The following is a 21,061-nucleotide window of genomic DNA, read 5'->3' on the forward strand; positions in this document are numbered from 1 at the left end:
AACTCAATGAGTGAACTCAGAGGTTGAGTCTTCCAGCATTTCCTCATCAGTCAGCTCCTTTGAAAACTCAGGGGTGTCTATTTTTAAAGCTTCTTGGCTTTCACGTAGCTGATTCTTCAGCTCTTCCATTTCTTTTTTATATTTGTTAGTTGCATCCTGGAGAACTAAGCATTATTGTGTTTTCTTAGTTAATTTATTCTTCACCTTGGCCAGAGATATGCTGAATTCTTTGTTCTTCCTCATACCTTTTTAGAATTACAAATTGGGATCTGAGGGAATCTTGCAATATGCAAAAGTCTTTCAGCAGGTTCTCTTTCTTTTTGAAGGTTACTGAATTCAACTTGAACTCTGTCCTGAAGCGTCACTTCTACAAGTTCCTTTTGCTGAGTCTTTACATACTCCTTATTCCAAATAATAACATTTCCTGCTTCTGATTTAGATCTCAGTCGCCTCTCAAGATTAATCTCTCTTAACCAGTTTCTTCCAAGGAGACTCAGTCCTCTGCCTATCATCACTATTAGGGTAGATTACCGACTGATTTTCATAGGGAACCGGAATCTTGCATATACCTCTTACTGGTATGTCTTCACCAGTATGTCTCTTTAATTTAACATCTGAATTTTCCCGATTCAATGAGTGGTCTCCTCCATTTAGATATTTGAACGTATGTTCCCCTATGACTGTTGTGGATGCTGCTGTATCCACTTCCATTCAGATGGGTTTCTCATTGACTTTCACTGTCCGGTAGATTGGCTCTGTTTTACCCATTTATATGTAGTGAGTAAATATCTTGTTTCTTCTAGTTCCTCTACTATGTGGGTTTCATGATTTCTACCTTTTTGTTTAAAGTTTTGTCCTAATCTGTCTTTACAATATTACATAATGTGCCCATTACAATGGCAGTAGAAACCCTCAATTCTTTTAAATTGTTGTTCGCTTGCAGGCTCTCTGGTTTCATTCCTATCTTTATTATTGTGGGTTTTCTCTGTTAAACCTTTGCTTTTTGCTAGTCTGTTAATGGTGGCTGGTTCCCACCTTTCTGCAGAGCCCAGTGCTTCCGCACCATTTCTAACTGGTGCTTCCCTCCCGATGCAAAGGGTGGCACCATTTTGTGCTCCCTTGATTGCTTCTGAATGCGCTCTCCATTGTGAGTGCCAACTCCAGCACCTGAAATCTACCTGCTGAAATCTAAATTAATTTCTGACAATTACCTTTTTTGAATGGCATCTTCATTAATCCCACATACTAATCGGTCTCTTAACATGTCGTTAATCGACGTCCCATACTCACAGTGCTCTGTCAATTGCTTTAAGGCAGCTACATAGCAAGCAATTGTCTGTCCAAGGGTGCAATACCTCGAATTAAATTTAAAACGCTGTGCTGTTACCGATGGTTTCGGCTGAAAGTGGCTTTTCACAAGATCTATCAACTCAAAGCTCTTGGAATCTGGGGTGTGGAGTGCTGTTAGACTATGAATTAGGCCGTACCTTTTATTGCCACATGTTGATAAGAGGATCGCTCGCCTCTTCTACTCCCCACCACCCCCCCCCAACCCAATGTGTCGAAGGCCAAAAAGAACGCAAGGCGTTCAATATAATGTGACCTGTCATCAGTGGTCTGATCAAATGGTTTGATACAGCCAAACTGTGGCATACTGGAGGGAGATAACTTTGATGACTATGATGAAGACTGTACATACAATTGCCTTGCAAGGTATGGCTGATTTATTTCTGATGAATTTCCACAGCTTTCTTTGGTGTCATTGGCTGGTCATGTTTTGCCTCATTGCCAGTTATGTTCTGTCAGGTCGCTTGCTCAGCGAATACGGCTGCACGCCTATCAACTGGTGAGTGAGTTGGTAAACAAGATACTACAGACACAGAGGCCCAAGTAAGATGTTTATTGGCACAAGTAACAGAGTCCTAACACATGTGCTTCTCCAACCAGACCCTATTCTAAACCACGGATCAACATTGTAGCCCGTGCTAATACAGTCACGTGCTCAATCTGCTCACATTCTCTTAAAGGTATACTGCATCTCAGATTACCACAACCGCACAGATTAAAGACACATTACAAGTCATTTCCATGACTGTATTCACATGGGTGTTTACTTTTATTTTGGTGGGCAAGAAAATATTCATTATTTACAGGATTGGAGAATATACTAAAAGAGAGTTCTTATAATAATAATTAATGCTTCACAAAGATGTTTGTAATATTGCAAAATACTGCAGATGCTGGAAATCTGAAAATAAAACAAAACATTGGAAATACTCAGGGCAGGCTGCATCTGTGGAGAGAAAATTCCGAGTTCTGATGAAAGGTCAACAGCCTGAAACATTGACTCTGTTTTTCATCCACAAAAGATGAGGTTGAATTAGGGGTGGGATTTGAACCAACACTATCTTGAATATAAATTCACTGGCCATAATTAATCACTGTATTCAAAATGCCATTACTATCTAGCTAGGCCATACAATGACCTTCTAGGCTGAACCGAAACCACTCCACGTAGGATAGACACTGGTCTCTGCAGTATGCACATCATTTAATGTGCAAAATTGGCCCATACTTCTTTTCACCTCACCTTGTGCATCATTTATGCATCATCATACCATCATGGATGGTTTGTTTTCTGCCCTACTTTTATTATTCCTTCTTGAGCTATGGACGTTGCTGCAAGGCTAGCCATTCATTATCCATCCTTAGTTGTTCAAGGTGGTGGTTTGGTGGTTGGTAACCTTCTTGAAAAACTGGAGTTCATGTGGTGAAGGCCCTGATGATGTAAGAGGGGAGATTCTCTCTTTTATTCTTTCTGACTTCCAATTTTTTCTACCATCTACAAGGCATAAGTCAGGAGTCTGATGGAATATCCTCCACTTCCCTGCATGGGTGGAACTGCAACAACACTCAAACTCTCCACCATTCAAGACAAAGCAGTCTGCTCGATTGGCAGCCAGCTCACTTGAAACGTATACTTCCTCCAGCACCAGTGCACAGTGACTGTTGTGTTTTCTATCTTCAGTATGCACTACAGCAGCTTCCCTGTTGATTAAAAAAAATTCAGGATTTTGACCCAGCGATTATAATGGAACAGCGATATATTTCCAAGTCAAGATTGAAAGACTTGGGGTCCTGTGGGGGAAGGGGTGCAGGTGGGCAGCAAAGACAGGAACTTGGAGGTGGCCTCATTCTCATGCACCCGCTGCAATTGTCCTTCTAAATGGTAAAAGTTGTGAGTTTGGCAGGTGCTATCAAAGTAGTTTTGGAAGCTGCTGTAGTGCATACTGAAGATAGAAAACACAACAGTCACTTGTGCACTGGTGCTGGAGGAAGTATACGTTTCAAGTGAGCTGGCTGCCAATTGAGCAGACTGCTTTGTCTTGAATGGTGGAGAGTTTGAGTGTTGTTGCAGTTCCACCCATGCAGGGAAGTGGAGGATATTCCATCAGACTCCTGACTTATGCCTTGTAGATGGTAGAAAAAAATTGAAGTCAGAAAGAATAAAAGAGAGAGTCTCCCCTCTTACATCAATGGGCCACTTTCAGCAGTTTTCATTCAAATTATGATGGATGTCATTCCAATCCAAGAAGAAAACCTTTATTCAACTAATGAAAAAGCAGGTATTAAGAACACGTTGAATTCCTTTTGAATGAAGAAGTGTCAGGTTGTTGTAGTTAGTAGCACACTCACCCTCTTGAGGCAGAAGGGTTGAAGGCCTTTATCGACTTGAGAATATGGACTGGATTTTTGCCAAGTCGGGATGATTCGGAAGCCCTTTAAAAATGGCGACCAGGACCAATTCCGGGATTCCCAATTTTAGTAGTGCCTTTTAAGGATGCAAGCTGTTTCAGGTCACAAGTCCACACCCTGTACTCCCAATCTGGCTGGCTCCATTGTGTGCGATTGACATGTTCTGCAATTTTCATGGAGTCAAGCCAGTTTTTCAAAGAGTCGTGGCTGTGCATCTCAATAAGTGTTGTGAACCATTGTCTGCATGAGGGGACCTTTTGAAAGACAAATCCAAAAGGTCCTCCTCATGCCCTCCCCCATGGTAATACATTGTTTAGAACCAATGAACCCTAAAGTAACAGAAGGATGTGTGAAAGAACAGTTTAAAAAAAGTCATTGATAATTTTCCACTTTCTTTAAAAAAAATTTTTTTTTTTTAACTACAACCCAATAAAAACGTCAATCATCCAGGCTGTGTCAATAGCTGAAACTACAAGCACTTGGAAACCTCTATCTTGTGTAAATAAACATCATGCAATTGGCAGAAGAGATCGGAGAGCCAGAACTGCCAAAGCAAGCAATTTTTTCTCTGGGGCTCAAGTGTTTTAGCACTCTAATAGATGTCTCAGCCAGATCTCATTGTGCTCTTGGCTGCAAGCCCAGAAATCTATTAGGCCGTTGAAATGCCTGATTTATTCTAATTTATAATTTATTTAAACTTTGCATGCCTTAGTGAGGAATCGTCAACTTTACTTGTCGAAAACCATGCTGTTTTCTGCCCTGCTCACACAGATGCCATACTGGAAACTATTTCTAGCAATTGAGTTGCCACTCAAAAGCCATGAAAAGTCCATGAGCAGCTATCAGCTTAACAAATTGCCAAATGTCATTGCCTTTATTGCAAACTGCAAAAATTGGGTCACTGTTTTCAGCCAGAGAAGTGCAAACAGTCAGTTGATCATTTAATATTTAATACATTCTTAAGCTTTTCACAAAGGCAGAAGATTTCCTCATTACAAGTTAATCACTCGGAAAGTTGCCACTCGCATTTCAGAAGTATACTGTATATAGAAACCAAATTAACATGCAAAATTATATGCCTCTAGTAAATATTTACAACACAAATAACAGCTTAAACAAATGAAATGATTATTGAAGGCGCAGAGTAGTTTGCATTACAGCTAAAGATTAAAATTATTCTCTTTATATATGGTTGTCAAAGTTCACAATATTAAAATTAAATGGAAATAAAACTATTCATTATTTTAAAGCTAGCTTGTGCTTGTTATTAAATCAGAGTCCTCGATCTTTTGTCAAAGTAAGGTGGTCATGTTCCAGGGGAATCTTGGACTTCTAAGTAGTCAGATACACACAACCACACTTTCCGATTTATTAATGTTTCACACTTTGTCAGGGCCACAATTTTAGAAAAATACTGAAATGAAAGCTGTTGATCTTGTAGGATACTTCCCATGTAACTTTCCACATCCCCCACGTTTCTTCATTCCATTTTCTGGTCAATGTTAACATTACTATTAACAATTTCTCAATAGTAATGTAGCAACCAGAATATATACACCAAAAGTAATGCATTTGAATTTGAGCTTGTTGAATGGGCCACTGTATTGCATGGAATACTTCCATCACAGTATTAGATTTACAGCTCTAAATCCTGCTTTCACAGCTTAAAATAATCTCAACCCATTTCTTAAGCAAACAATACAAGAAACATGAAAACATTTCAAAAAATAAGACCTTTCAAAAGATAAGATCTCTTTTATACAATACAAATATCTTCTGAAACATACCTAGTAACGCTTGAAATAAGCCACTTTTGAAGATACTTATAACTCTTTCAACAGCACTTTTAAGTTGCCTTTCCTCCGGTTTCTTCAGTTTTGAACAGTAGTCCTCAAGAAGCAGTAAAGCACGCTGGGTGTCTAAAAGGCAGGAAGAAAAATGTCTTAGTGCAAAGATAAAAGTTTTTCAGAACCAGGATATACAAATATTTTTACTGGCTTATTTTAAGCCATCATCTCTTCCTGGATCATCAGATCCAATTTTGGCTGTAGTTAATGAGTGACACAATGTCTCCTTCATATGTTACATCACTTCAATCAAGGTCAGCTGAAAAGTAGACCAAGATGGAATCCTTTGCGACTTCAATTCCACCTGAAGGTTAAGTATCCCAAGTTTCTCTTGATGCTCAACCGAACAACCAAGGCAGTGTTTTGTTTGGGCACTCCAATATGCAAATCTCAAATGAATTCAAGGATATGTTGCTAAGTGCTATTCATTACTAAAATAAAACTACTCACTGTTCTAACAGTAATAAGATTCAAAGGCTTCTTCTGTAACTTCCAATAGAATATTTGAAGTGACATCCTAAAATCGTCATTGAATGTTATAAATGCAATTTTTAAACTACCATCTCAAAAAATAGGCATTAGCACAAATAGTACCTCCAAACACATGCAATTACCCAAAGTATATCTCGAATTACATCTGCATAGCACAATACATTTAAAACATTAGTCTTCAGTCCACTGCTGAACTTCAGTGGAATTCTTCGTACATTCCTCATGAAGATTTCTTAAAACACTTAAAAGCAAACGATACAGTCACCTCAAACTCAATACTCATCTCTCCCATTGGCATTTGAAGTCCAAGCTCAGCTATCTACTTCACTACTTTCCAACTCTTGTTACATTTTAGCACCATCCTGAAATATTGATCTTACAGACAGATGACCTGCATTTATATAGCACCTTTTACAATCTCAGGATGTTTCACATAGCACCTTTTATAATCTCAGGATGTCCCAATGAAGTACTTTTAATGCACAGTCATAGTTGTAACCAATTAATTACTTTTGATGCATAGTCATAGTTGTAATGGAGGAAACATGGCAGCTAATTTGCCCACAGCAAGCACAAAACTTGAATGTTGCTTGAAAGAAATATATTGGCCAGGGCACTGGGTATAACTCCTCTGCTCTTCAAAATAGTGCCACGAGATGTTTTACGTCCACCTGAGCGTGCAGGTCTGACTTATTAGTTTGGGTCCTGCCTGGGCCACTCAGCTCCTGCCTCATTACAGCCTTAGTTCTTTTGTCCATGTTTGGACTGAGTTCAAGAGGTGAGGTGAGAGTGACTGCCCTTGACTCAAGGCAGCATTTGACTAAGTGTGGCATCAAGGACCCCTGGCAAAACAGTAGTCAATGGGAGTCAGGGAGAAAACTCTCCACTGGTTGGAGTCATACCTAGCACAAAGGAAGATGGTTTGTGGTTGTTGAAAGTTAATCATTTCAACCCTAGGACATCAGTGTAGAATTCCTCAGGGTAGTGTCCTAGGCCCAAGCATCTTCAGCTGATTCATCAATGACCTTCCCTCCATCATCAGGTCAGAAGTGGGGATGTTCGCTGCTGATTGCGTAATGTTCAGCACCATTCACAACTCCTCAAATACTGAAGCAGTCAATGTCCATATGCTGCAAAACCTGGACAATATTCAAGTTGGGCTGATAAGTGGCAAGTTACATTTGCACCACACAAGTGCCAGGCAATGACCATATCCAACAAGACAGAATCCAACTATCTTTCCCTTGACGTTCAATGGCATTACCATCACAGAATCCCCCACTATCAATGTTCTGGGGGTTACCATTGACCAGAAACTGAACTGGATCAGCCATATAAATACTGTGGCTACAAGAGGAGGTCAGAGGCTGGGAATTCTGCAGTAAGTAACTCACCTTCTGATTCACCAAAGCCGATCCACTATCTACAAGACACAAGTCAGGAATGTGGTGGAATACTCTCCAACGAGCAGATCAACACCATCCAGGACAAATCAACCGGTTTCAGTGGCACCCTATCCACCACCATAAACACCCATTTCTCTACCACAGAGACAGTAGCAGCAGTGTGTACAATCTATAAGCTGCACTGCAATAACTCACTGCTCCTTCACGGTCACTGGGTCAAAATCCTGGAACTCTCTTCCTAACAGCACTGTGGGTGTACTTACACCACATTGGCTGCAGCAGTTCAAGAAGGCAGTTCACTGCCACCTTCTCAAGGGCAACTAGGGATGGGCAATAAATGCTGACCCAGCCAGTGAAGCCCTCATCCCATGAATAAAAACTCACCAAGGCTCTTTTGACAGCACCTTTCAAACACACAACCTCTACCACCTGGAAGGACAAGGGCAGCAGACGCATGGGAAAACCACCACCTGCAAGTTCCTCCCCAAGCCAGATAATATCCCAATTTGGAACTATATCGCCGCTCCTTCACTGTCACTGGGTCAAAATCCTGGAACTCCTTAACAGCATTGTGGGTGTACCTACACTACATGGACTGCAGCGGTTCAAGGCAGCAGCTCATCACCACCTTCTCAAGGACAATTAGGGATGGGCAATAAATGCTGGCCTAGTCAGCAGCACCCACATCCAACGAAAAAATAAAAAGATTGGCTTTGGTTTAATGTCTCATCTGTAAAAGAAAGCTTCAACCTAGGCATTTTTGTGCTCAAGTCTCTGCAGCGGCTACTTGAACTCAAAAACCTCCTGACTCAGGAGAGAGAGTGTACTATCAACTGAGCCATGGCTGACACTTGACAGATCTTAAGTCTCCACTTATATTGCTCACTAATTTTCAGAATAGCCACAAATTGAATAATAGCAATAATTTCACAATTACTATCTTCAAAAAAAACCAAAAGCAAGTTGACAAATAATGGCAGAATGGTGAAATGCTGCAAGGTACATTAACATTTTTAGGCATCAAATTGTATTATCCAATACTGTCAATAAATAATGTAGTTTAGGTTATATACTACAAAACCAGTTTATTAAAAAGACGACAATAAAACAGGTTTCAGCAGCTGCAAAGCAACTCTCTCTTGTTTGCTAGATGGGTCCTAGCTAATGCTTCATTAGTGAAAAGGTGGCTGATCTCTGATCAAAAGTCATCTTTGAATCGACAGCCTCTCGCTTCAAGTCCTATCCACCCATCCTCATGGTGAACTCTATTAACCTCTACCTCACAGTGGAGGGGTAGATGTTGGAAGGGTGAGACAAAGTCCATTATGGCATGAAAGGCAACATTCACCAGTATTTGGTACTTCTGGTGGATAATGGTAATGCAACGTGGACTGCAGCAAACGGCAAAAGCAGAGAAACATACTGTACCAGCCACCTACTGGAGCTGCCAAGCTACCTAGGCATCTTGGATCCTCCTTGCCTCTGGGATCATGCAAAAGCAGCCAGCAGTAGGACAGCAGCATGCATCCCTCCTTCACCATAATCAAATTCCTTAACGTAGGTTTAGCTATAAAGTATGAACTACGGATATACAACTAAGATCTACAATGTTGGGAGGCAGGTGAAGCAACAGGTGCAATCACACTGGGAGTCATAGATCTCAACGTGCACGTAGGCATTGACTCACCTTTGGGAAGGGCAGTCGGGGAGGTGGACCTACGGGAGATATACAAAGCAGAAAGAGAATAAATACAGCCTGGGGAACGCGGCCCACATCACGCACCTTCTGGAAGAGCAGTCGGAAAGGGGACATGTCAGCTGCTCGGAAGCGGCCCACACTGAGTTCGAAAGGACCATGAAAAAAAGCAAATTGTGACAGGAAAGAAGCAATTTGATTGGTTGGAGAAAAAGCTAGCTGTTTGGTGAGTATCTAGTAAGCATTTAAAGTTTATTCTATTCATAAGGGTTCAGAATAAAGTAGGAACTGAACTGTTGGTAAGGTTTATTGAGTAGGGCCCACTAAAATAATGTTTTACTTGGCTTATCCACTGAACAGCGGGAGTTCAGGAGATAAAACATTGCGAATGGAGACAGTCTGGAGCTTGAAAACTGTGCGAGTATAGAAACGTACATTTCTAAACAAGCACAGAGAAAGTAAGAATTTATAAGCACAGGATGCTGATGTGTGAGTAAGGGTAAAGAATTTCTCCTTTCTACTAATCCCCAGTTTATAGTTAATAGTACAAGAGTAAGGTTACAGCTAGTTAAAGTGAAAGTAAAAAGGTGATTTAAAAATTTAAGGTTAAGGCATGGCAGGACAGCTCAACCAAGCAGAATGCTTGTCCTGTGGTATGTGGAGAGTCATGGAAACTTCTCGTGACCCAGACAAGCCCATGTGCAGGAAGTGTCACCGGCTACACAAGCTTGAGCTCCACGTTTCAGAGCTTCAGCAGTGGCCAGAGTCACTGAGGTGCATCGGTGAGGCAGAAAACTAGGTGGACAGAACATTCAGAGAGGTGGTCACACCGCAAGTTAGGGGCAAGCAAGCAGATAGGGAATGGGTGACTGCCAGACAGCCCAAGAGAAACAGGCAGATAATGCAGAAGTCCTCAGAGGTCCTGCTCACTAACCGGTTTTTCCATTCTGAATATCGGTGAGGGCAATGGATCCTTGGAGGAGTGCAGCAACAGCCAAGCCTGTGGCAACCCGGGTGACCCAGCTGTACTGGAGGGGAGGAAGCAAGGCAGAAGGGTAGTACTGATAGGGGATTCTTTAGTTAGAGGATCAGGCAGGCATTTCTGCAGCCATCAATGTGACTCTAGGATGGTTTGTTGTCTCCCTGGTACTAGGGTGAAGGGTGTTACAGAATGTTTGCATGACATTCTTGAGGGGAAGGGTGAAAAGCCAAAGGTCATGGTCCACTTTGGTACTAACACATAGGTAGGAAGGGGGATGTGGTCCTGCAATCGGAATTTACAGAGCTAGGTAGAAAATTAGCAAACAGAACCTCTGAAGTAGCAATCTCTGGATTACCTCCAGTGCCACGTGCAAGTGAGTACAGAAAGAGGAAGATAAACCAGACGATTGCTGGAAAGATGGTGCAAGAGGGAGGACTTTAGGTTTCTGGGACACTGGGAGTGGCTCTGGGGGAGATAGCACCTGTACAAGCCAGACTGGTTGCATGGGAATAGTATGAGGGCTGAGTTCCTTGCAGGTTGTTTTGCTAGTGCTGTTGGAGAGGGTTTAAACTAACTCAGCAGGGGTGTGGATAGAGGAGAGGATATTAGAAAGTAATACCAGGGTGCATGGAATGCTGGGAGAGGGAGGTAGCACTAAAATAGAGAATAGTAAGTTATTAGATGGAGCCGGAGAAAGGGAGCAAGTAATGAAGTCTAAATCAGGGTTGCACTGCATGTATGTGAATGCATGGAGTATAGTTAATAAAATTGGGGAGTTACAAGCACAGATTGCCTTGTGGAATTATGATGTTGTGGTGATAATGGAGACCTGACTTAAGGAAGGGCAGATCTAGATGTTAAATATTCCTGGTTACAAAGTGCTCAGAAAAGATAGGAAATGGAAAAAAGGAGGAGCAGTGGCATTTTAGGTTAAGGAGAGTATTGCAGTACTGGTGAAAGAGGATGTGTCAGTGGGTTCAAGGGCAGAATCAATTTGGCTAGAGCTAAAGAATAAGGAGGGTGCAATTACATTGCAGAGTGTAATATATAAACCATCAGCTAGTGGGAAGCATATCGAGGAACAAATTTGCATGGGGATTACAGAGGTGGAAACATCATAGAGTAGTTATGAAGGGCTTTAATTCCCCATACATAGAGTGGGATAGTGGTAGAGTAAGGGGCAGTGAAGGACAAGTGTTCCTAGATCGTGCTCAGGAGAGTTTCCTACAGCAGTATGTGTCCAGTCCAACAAGAAAGGAGGCACTGCTAGATTTGATTTTAGGGAATGAGGTGGGCCAAGTAGATCAAGTGATGGTGGGTGAACATTTAGGGGACAGTGATCATTGTATCATAAGGTTTAGGATTACAGTGGAAAATGACATTGGTCAATCCAGAGAGAGAATAATCAGCTGGCAGATAGCCGACTTCAATGGGGCAAGAACAGAGCTGCGCCTGATAGACTGGAACCAAAGATTGGCATGAAAAACAGTAGCTGAATAATGGGCAACCTTCAATGAGAAGATGGTTTGGGCACAGTCAAGGAATGTTTCCTCAAAAGGGAAGTGTAGGACAAACAAATCCAGAGCTCCCTGGATGACAAAGGAATTAAAAATTAAATTTAAAAAAGGTGTGCTTATGACAGGTGTCAGGTAGCAAATACAATTGAGAACCAATCTGAATACTGAATGTTCAGAAGGGAGGTGAAAAAGCAAATACAAGAAGCAAAGAGGGATTATGAAAAAAGACTGGCAGCTAACTTAAAAGGAAACTCCAAAATATTCCACAAGCACATCAATCGTAAAATGGCGGTAAAAGGAGGAGTAGAGCCGATTAGGGACCAAAAAGAGGATTTACACATAAGAGGCAAGAGGCATGGCTGAGGTGTTAAATGAATACTTTGCATCTATCCTTACCTTCGAGATAGATGCTGCCCAGGCCATTGGTGACAGAGGAGGAAACTCAGTCACTAGAAGGGTTTAAAATTGATAAGGAGGTGGTATTGGATAAGCTACTGGTACTTAACATTAATAAGGCACCAGGACTGGACGAGATGCATCCAAGAATATTGAAGGAAGTGCGTGGAAATTGCAGAGACACAGGCAATAATCTTTCAATGTTCCCTGGATTCAGGGGAGGTGCCGGAGGACTGGAGAATTACAAACATTATGCCCTTGTTCAAAAAAGGTTACAAATATCTGCCCTGCGATTACAGACCAGTCAGTTTAATTTCAGTGGTGGGGAAGCTTCCAGAAACAATTTGATACAAAGAACATGGAAAGCGCGCATAAAATAAAGGATACTATTATAAAGGGTGTGCAGGAGCAGAGAGACCTGGGTGTATATGTACATAAGTCATTAAAGGTGACAGGGCAGAGAGAGCTATTTCTAAAGCATACAGTATTCTAAGCTTCATTAATCGGAGCATAGAGTACAAGAGCAAGTAGGTTATGATGAACTTACATAAGACACTGGTTAGACCTCAGCTGGAGTATTGCGTACAGTACTGGCCGCCACACTATAGGAAGGATGTGAACACATTGGAGAGAGTGCAGAAGAGGTTGAGAGAATGGTTCCAGGGATGAGACACTTCAGTTATGAGGAAAGATTAGAGAATTTGGGGCTGTTTTCCTTGGAGAAGAGAAGGCTAAGAGGAGACTTGATAGAAGTTTTCAAAATCATAAGAGACACATCTGGACAGAGTAGATAGGGAGAAACTGTTCCCGCTCAAATGGATCGAGAACCAGAGGGCACAGTTTTAAAGTGTTTTGCAAAAGAAGCAATTGCGAGGTGAGAAAAAAAAACTTTCACACTACAAGTAGTTAAGGTTTGGAATGTACTGCCTGCAAGTGTGGTGGAGGCAGGTTCAATTGAAGCATTCAAGAGGGCATTGGATGATTATTTAAATAGAAACAATGTGCAGGGTTACAGGGAAAAGGCAGCGGATTGGCACGAAGTTAAAATGCTCAGACAGCCGGTGCACACACGATGTGCTAAATGGCTTTCTACACCATAACAATTTTGTGAATTCTGTGATTCTGTGACCCTTAGGTGATGGTCAGTCACTAAATATATCCAGAAGCAGCATCAGCATCAGACAGCACTATGTGACGACCCGACTGCTCTATTTAGGGATGCACAGCTGGCTGGTTTTACTGAAGAACTCAATAAACAGAGGCCTAAACACAATATTCTTCTTGCATTACTGCCCAGCACACCACATCTGGGCACAATTAAATCCAGCAGTAAGAAAATACAGAAGATCGCAAAGACAAACACAAAGTCACCAGCCATGACAGTTGCATGCTGGCATGTCTGTTCCCGACTTGATCATCAAACCAACAGGTCTTCATGCCATTCAGCTCTGGTAGCTAGGGAACTTAATATGGAGGAGACATAGCTGCCCTTAGCGAGACAAGACTAGGAGATGGTCAGCTTGAAGAAATAGGAGCAAGATTTGAAGCAATCTGCCTCCTACAGAACAGAGAGGCAGGGATTGGTTTCACCATCAGGAGAGAGAGACTATAAATGATCTGGAAAGCCTGCCCAAAGGCATCAACAAATGCCAGATAAGCCTACTCCTTTCCATGCAACAACATGGGGGAGACAGCACTCAAGTGCATTTGCTCCCACAATGACTAATAGCAACATGTAAAGGTGAGGTTCTATGATGAACTGGACCATCTTACACAAACTATCCCTAAAAACAACAAAATCATCCTTGTGGGTGATTTCAATGCCAGAGTCAGACATGACAACATCACATAGGCAAGCATCTCAGTCAACATGGAGGTGGAAAGGAAAACTTAAATGGAACTCTCCTACTTTGGTTGTGTGTCAAGTACGACATTGCCATAATACTATGTTCTGCCTGAAAGGAAAATACAAGAAAACCTGGCAACACCCACGATCTAAGCACTGACACCTCCTTGACTATGTGCTTCTCAACCAGGAGGAAAAGGCTGATAACTTAAGCCATGTGGAAAGCTGACAGTTGGGCAAATCACCACCTGGATCTGCAACAAGCAGAGTCTAAAAATCCAGTCAAAGCATCATAAATCAACTTGTCAGGCATGGCCAAAGCTGGATGTCAAACTCCTCAGGAGACCTATTATTGCCATAGACCTTGCTACACAACTTGAAGCCCCTAGTGCATACAGCATTCCAGCAGAATTTGCAAGTGTAATACTGCAGAGTTTGTCATATTTACAGCAATCATCAGGATTATCTGGGATCAGGAAAACGTTCCACAGGACTCCAAAGGATGCCAACAGTCAGCATCATACATTAACTTGACAGATTTTTTTTAAAAATAGCCAGCAGGCCATTTTAAGTAAAAAGCAAAAAACTGAACGTCATCAATTTGAAACAAAATTAGGAAATGCTTAGGACACCACTATTCTGATGAACGTTTTTATATCTGGCATGTTACTTGTCTGTAACCCCTACAAATGCTGATTGACTTGCTGTGATTTCCGCCAATCTCCAAAAGCCTGCTATCCATCCAACTTTCCTTCTGGCTCCAACATTTGCTGACCAGGGACTGCTGTGCTAAACTATTTCTACATATTTTGCAATGGAAATATATTTGGAGAATAGTAATTCCAGTGAAATAATACTCTTTCCCCCTGTGACCCCATTTGAAGCATTAAAATTTCCGTCACCCCAGAGTGAAAGTTGGGTTGGGTGGGGGTGGAGCTGAGCGTGCTGGGGGAATGGGTGGTGCTGTTGAGAGAGTGAAGGAGGGACATTTGTATGAGCTGGTGAGAAGGGGGAGTGGAGTGAAGTTGAGCATGGTGGCAAGTGTTTAAACTGCAGAGTTGTTTTTTTAAATCCTACTTTTTCAGACTTTTTTCGCATCAGCAATCAGACCTCAAAGGTCTGTTAGGTCACGTCTACCATTAAAACAAAATACAAGGATTTAAAGGGGCCTCACAGCTATTGCTGCCTTGCAGTTTACAGCCCCAAAATCTCATCTCATGAGTGCACTGAGGGTCAACAACCCACATATTGGGAAGCCCTGGTGTAAATCGTGCACCAGACTAGGTGGTTTACTTTCTCAATTACCTGGGAACTGCAAACTAGAATCAAAAGTTATCAGATACCTCTCCAATAGATTTTAAAATTATATCACCTTTCATGATTTGAATTTTCAAAGTCCTTATGTGTTCTATAAAAAAGGAAATTGACCAATACAATGCAAGCATTAGAAACAAATCAGTACTAAACTATAATCACATGCACAAATAAAGTATTATACCAAACGGTAGAAAAAAGGCATTATGCCATGAAACAGAATGTATCAGTGCACAGTAGGACACTAGTTTCCAGAATTGCTTCCATTAAGAGCACGCATATACACACTATAAAAAACATTGGCAGCTTAGAGGTAAGTAGCACACTGACCTCTGTGACCTCTGTGCCAGGAAACATTAATCTAATGTACTTAGTTTAAGAAAAGAATGTTAAGGAAAGGAGCTTATATTTAACCCATAAGGGGCATCCCTAATAGTCTCAAAGCTGCTGCTTTTTAGTTTGTCATAAGCCAATCAACATGTTTACCCCCGTTTTGGCTTGTTACTGAGCCCATTGCATTGTAGGCCTATTAGATATTCAAAGTTTTCACTATAAAACACAAATATACTAGCTCTACTTGTTTTTGATTGCTAAGCAGAAGTCAAAAATTTCGACTCATTCAGGTGAGATATTGGGACATATTTCCAGTTTTGCAACCGCTCTCCCATTGAAGAAGTTTAATATGTCAGGACACAGGTAATTGCATTAAAACCAATACTTTTATACATCACTGTTCCTGGAGCTTTCCAACTCCAATTCCTTCAAATGTACAAAAGTTGTACATATTCAGAAATGCTGGTATCATATAATATGCAGACCTAACCTTGTCCCTGCTCGCAGTGGACTGATTTTCTAGAAGCAATGATAATTCTCTAAGTGAAATCAGAGTGCTCAAAATGAATATCCTCTATTTTCCATCATACCTGCCCCAAACATAGCCAACTTAACTCCCCCAAAGTACCTTCAGGAAATTAGACGATGTCCTTGTTAACAGTATGCATTCATACAGGCAGGTACCAGGCCCTGTATCTGGGAAGCTCGGGACCGGATTTGGGGATTTTATGGATCGAGTCCTAGGCCTAGCATGTAAACATAGTACATAAAATAAAGTCTGAAAAATAAAGAATAAAAGGGTTTTATTCAAATCACTACCTAGGGTGCCAATTTCAAATGTAGCCAGTTTTCGGGTCCTTACAGATTTTGGGGCACTGGATAAGGAGTCTGGTACCTGTAGTAACTAAAATGGAAAATCATACGAACCTACGACTTAGGAGCAGGAGTAGACCATCATTCCAAACATTCCAATGCACTTTGCAGAGACATAAGAAAAAACATGGACACAAATTCAAAAGGAGATATTAAAAGGTACAACCAGAAGCTTGAACAAAAATATAGGTTTTAAAGAGGGCCATAAAACAAGAGAGGGAGGTAAAGAGTTTGACAATTTTAAAAAAGATATTTTTTATTTTGTGGGGTCCAGGTGCCTAATGGCACAGCAATGAATTGAGGGCTTGGGTGGGGTGGAGGGGGAAGTGGGCACGAGAGAGACAGCATGCAAGCGATAGTTGGGGAGAACACAGAGCATGGAAACTAAATCAGCCCCTGCAGGCCTCTCCCGGCAGGGAGCAGTGTCTTTAACAAGATGAGGGGCGGAGCCAGTTGCCGTGAGACAAAGGAGAAAGCAAACAGAACAAAGCCAGGACTCGAGTGGCAGTGTGACAGGCGCCTAGGATAGCTTGAAGCCTTGAGGAGGGCTGAAGAGCCAGGAAGCGGAATTGGGACCTAGTTAAACTGACTGGCAGCACCCGAATCTAAGAAGCCTCAATGCAGAGAGCTGCCAGGAGTCCAGCAGCCGGACAAGCCTGAACACGCCTGGTGAGTGCTGTGCTGAGGAGCTGAGCCCCCGACTAGGACAGAGATCTGGAACATCGGCAGTGAATACTCTTAAGTAATTTTTTCTTGGAGTTACGCTTTCCCTTGATGCCAGTGGAATAAAAGAACTTTATTTTTTAACCTTCATGCAGTCAGTGTGCTTAAATCGCTCATTACATTTTGGCATTGTCGTCAGGATTCTACAGCACAGCCATCAGGTCATGGGAGAGGAGATGGCAAGGTGTCTGGCTGGGATAGAGCAGGTGATGGAAGAGTTGAGACTGGCAATGTTCACAAGGGAGGTTGAAGCTGCTCCAGTAACATTGGGGGCTCATGTGTCTGCAGAGGAAACCAAGCTTTCATGCCAAAGCTATGCAGAGGCTCCCCAGGTGCATTCCCTCAACCCTGCAAAGGAAGAACACAGTATCCATGGTCAGTTATTCTGTCTGCCAATAGGTAGGAAGCTGGGCTGATTTGGGTGGTCGGGGAGGCAAGGTACACCCAACAAGCCAGCAACCAGAGACTGGAACAAGAATGCACGACTTGTCATGGCATCCAGAGGCCTCAATAAGAGCAAGCAGGTGGCATTAGTGATGGAACATCTGTGCAAAAAGCCCATCGGGAAATAGTGGGGAGAGGTACAGACATTTAAAAGAAGTCTGCAGTGAACATTTGAGGTCTTGGCATGAGTTTTTGGAGACCGCAGTAGCCTGCTACCTGTTACTACAGAAGTTTTATGAGTACAAGCAAGCCAAGGGAGTGTGCCTGGTCTCCATATCCCTGGAGCTGGTGAAGTTGTTCGATCTTAGGCTAAGGAGGCAAGCGGAACAGATGGCTGCACAAGCACAAATCCAGTCCTAGCTGTCCTATCTCCACAGCAAGCCTTATGGCTGATTCCACCCATGGGATAATCCAAAGAGGTGTGAAATTGTAATGGGGTTGCACACATCAAATGAGACTGCCCTCAACAATCACAACAACCACAGATGTCAGGCCAGTGCAACGGCCTCCCCTTCCCAATGAACGTTAAACTAGTTGGGACTCCCAGCAAGATCCAGTTGTGGGGAGGGGCAAAGTTTTTTCAGAAAGAGGCTTGGTCTTATGCAGAACGATAGGGACTTGTCCGTGGAAGGCATGAGAAGTGTCATGCCTAATTAAAGATTTGGTGAGTAACAGTTGACACTTCTGCTCTCGTGTCAGAGAGCATCTTGCTGAGGGGTGGGAGCTGATCGTCGTCTCTTCCCCCCTCCAAATCTCCGCTTGCAAGGGTGAGACATCCCTTATTATAGCTAGATTGAGCTCTCTCTATCTGTCCTTCATCACACTTTTCATAACCTGGGTTTTGGGTGGTTTGTGACCCTATCGATACCCCCATGTGAATGTCAGTGGTGTTAGGAAACATCTGAGCGTCCTTAGGAGACATGATTGGTGACCAGTGTGAGCAGGAGGCTACTAAGTTGGCTGAGGGGATCAGGAGTCCTCAGCCTTGTTCTATGTACTCAGCTATGTACTGCACAGAGCCTTAGAACTGTTCAAGTGGCAATCAGGCTATTCTTTTACCTGTCAGCACTATTACTGCCGATCCACAATTGACCTACATTAGGCCTTGCAAGATTGCCACATTTCACAATTAGCCAAGCTACCAGTGTAACTCTGGGAGAAAAGATTAGGGTTCCCATGCAGGTTTCATGCAGACCAATTTCAGCAAAGATGTTTACCTCCAGCCGAGAACACCTGTAGGTGTCCTTAAACACGTCACTGTTGTGGAGATTGGACCAACTGGTGAAGACATTTCCAACCTCCTTTCAAAGATGGACTTTAGCAAATTGGAGGAGACAGCTTGTTTCTACTCTCACCAAGTGCATTACAGCTTTCATTAAGAATGATGACGACAACGTCGTCGTCGTGTATTGTAACCTGGTGAGCTACAGGGTTGTGATGATAGATGACCACCCAGTCAGGATTCCTCTCTGCCGATCCCACCCCATCACTGGGAGGAAGTCAGGGAGTACCTTTTTTTTAATTCATTCATGGGATGACGGCTTCGCTGGCTGGGCCAGCATTTAATGCCCATCCCTAGTTGCCCTTGAGGAGGTCATGATGAGCTGCTTTCTTGAACTGCTGCAGTCCCTGTGGTGTTGGTACAGCCACAGTGCTGTTAGGAAGGGAGTTCCAGGATTTTGACCCAGTGATAGTATAGGAACGGCGATATATTTCCAAGTCAGGATGGTGAGTGACTTGGAGGGGAACTTCCAGGTGGTGGTGTTCCCATCTATCTCTGCCCTTGTCTTTCTAGATGGCAGTGGTCATGGGTTTGGAAGGTGCTGCCGAAGGAGCCTTGGTGAATTTCTGCAGTGCATCTTGTAGGTGTTACACACTGCTGCTACTGTGCGTGGTGGTGGGGGGAGTTGATGCTTGTGGATGTGGTGCCAATGAAGCGGGCTGCTTTGTCCTGGTCGGTGTCAAGCTTCTTGAGTGTTGTGGGAGCTGCACTCATCCAGAAGTCATCTCTGGAACAAGGTGTCATCCAGGAGTCAGAGCCCATATGCCTCCCCCATAGTCCTCTTGAGGAAGAAAGACAGAACACTGAGGATGTGTGTTGATTACTGGGCACTCAATGCTAAGGTTCATAAGGGTGTTTACTCTCCATCTAGTATGAGGAAGGATTACAAGTCCTCAAAGGTACAAAATATTTCTGCAATTGCGATCTGGCCCATAGTTATAACCAGCTCCCCATCGCTGCAGAGGACATTGAAAAGACAGCATTCTGAACAGGCGATGAGGAAATCTTAGCAATATGGGAGTGGCCTCAGCTTAAGTTGGAGAGGGAACTGCGTGAGTTTCTTGGTCTGGCTGGCTACTACTGGAGGTTTGTATAAGGCGATGCACAGTTGGCCACTCTACGCCATGCTGAGGGAACCAGAGTGTGACCAGGAAGTGGGCGGGTGGAGAAAGGACACACGAGGCATGATATTTTACAAACTGTAACAGGGATTTGGACTCCACCACGTGAAGACTCCTTTTGCACTCTCAAGCATAAGCTCATCTCATCACCTGTTCTTGGTTAGCCAGATTTCTATCTCCCTTTCATACTGGAAACTAATATCAGTTTCACAGGGTCAAGGGCAGAAAAGAGTGGATGTCGCTTATGCCAGTTGGAGTTTCAAATCAAACGAGAGAAATATGCAGAATTATTCCAGTATGAAGCTCAAATTGTCAGCTTTGAGGTGGGCTATTTCCAGAAGTTCAGAGACATTCTGATCAGTGCAGAGCTTGAAGTGTTTACAGATAACAACCCCCTTAGCTACTTTCAAACCTTCACCAAACTTGGAGTAACAGAAACCTGATGGGCCGCTGAACTCACTCAATTCTGATTCCAGATCAGCTACAGGTCAGGCAAAGTAATGCGAATGCTGATAGCCTTAGTCGAAAACTGACCAGGGGAGTGAACCCACCCCTGCCTGGTTAGAGGGGGCTATGGCTGATACTCTAGCCGTGCCTCATGACAAAAGCGGCAAAACCCCAGTTCCTCATGACATTCGGACTAGGATTCAGCAGAGTACAACCGATGCACTTGAGCGAGATCCAAACCAGGTCCAGAGAGGTGCAACCAAGGGCAGTTTCACCTTTGCCATCCATCTCAAAGGAGGACCTCAGGCAACTTCAGCTGGTCGACTGACATTGGTAGACTTCACCACAACTTGAAAGGCCAACAGCCACCAGCCAGGCTCAATCTGATGAGGAAGACTAAACCAGCATGGAAATGGTTGAGGTACTGTAAGAGGATCAGGGAAAAGAATGGAATTCTCCATCAGGCAGTTCATGACGACGGGAGAGAGGTGAAGCAACTCATCCTTCCCATCAGTCTCAAGTATCAAATATTGATGGCAACTCATGATCAGGCAAGGCACCAAGCAATGGAGTAGACCACTGCGTT

The 21,061-nt window shown here is 42.9% G+C and overlaps 1 long non-coding RNA gene across 2 annotated transcripts in view; it reads right to left on the reverse strand.

Annotated features, from left to right (window-relative positions):
* Positions 1 to 4,611: 4,611 nt before the first annotated feature.
* Positions 4,612 to 21,061, reverse strand: part of LOC121283851 — a 49,148-nt gene continuing 32,698 nt past the window's right edge. For both annotated transcript variants that reach the window (XR_005944399.1, XR_005944398.1), the window contains one exon: positions 4,612 to 5,675. This is a non-coding gene — a long non-coding RNA (uncharacterized LOC121283851). The remainder of the gene's footprint in view (positions 5,676 to 21,061) is intronic.

This window comes from Carcharodon carcharias, chromosome 11 (assembly GCF_017639515.1).
Source record: "Carcharodon carcharias isolate sCarCar2 chromosome 11, sCarCar2.pri, whole genome shotgun sequence".
NCBI lineage: Eukaryota > Metazoa > Chordata > Chondrichthyes > Lamniformes > Lamnidae > Carcharodon > Carcharodon carcharias.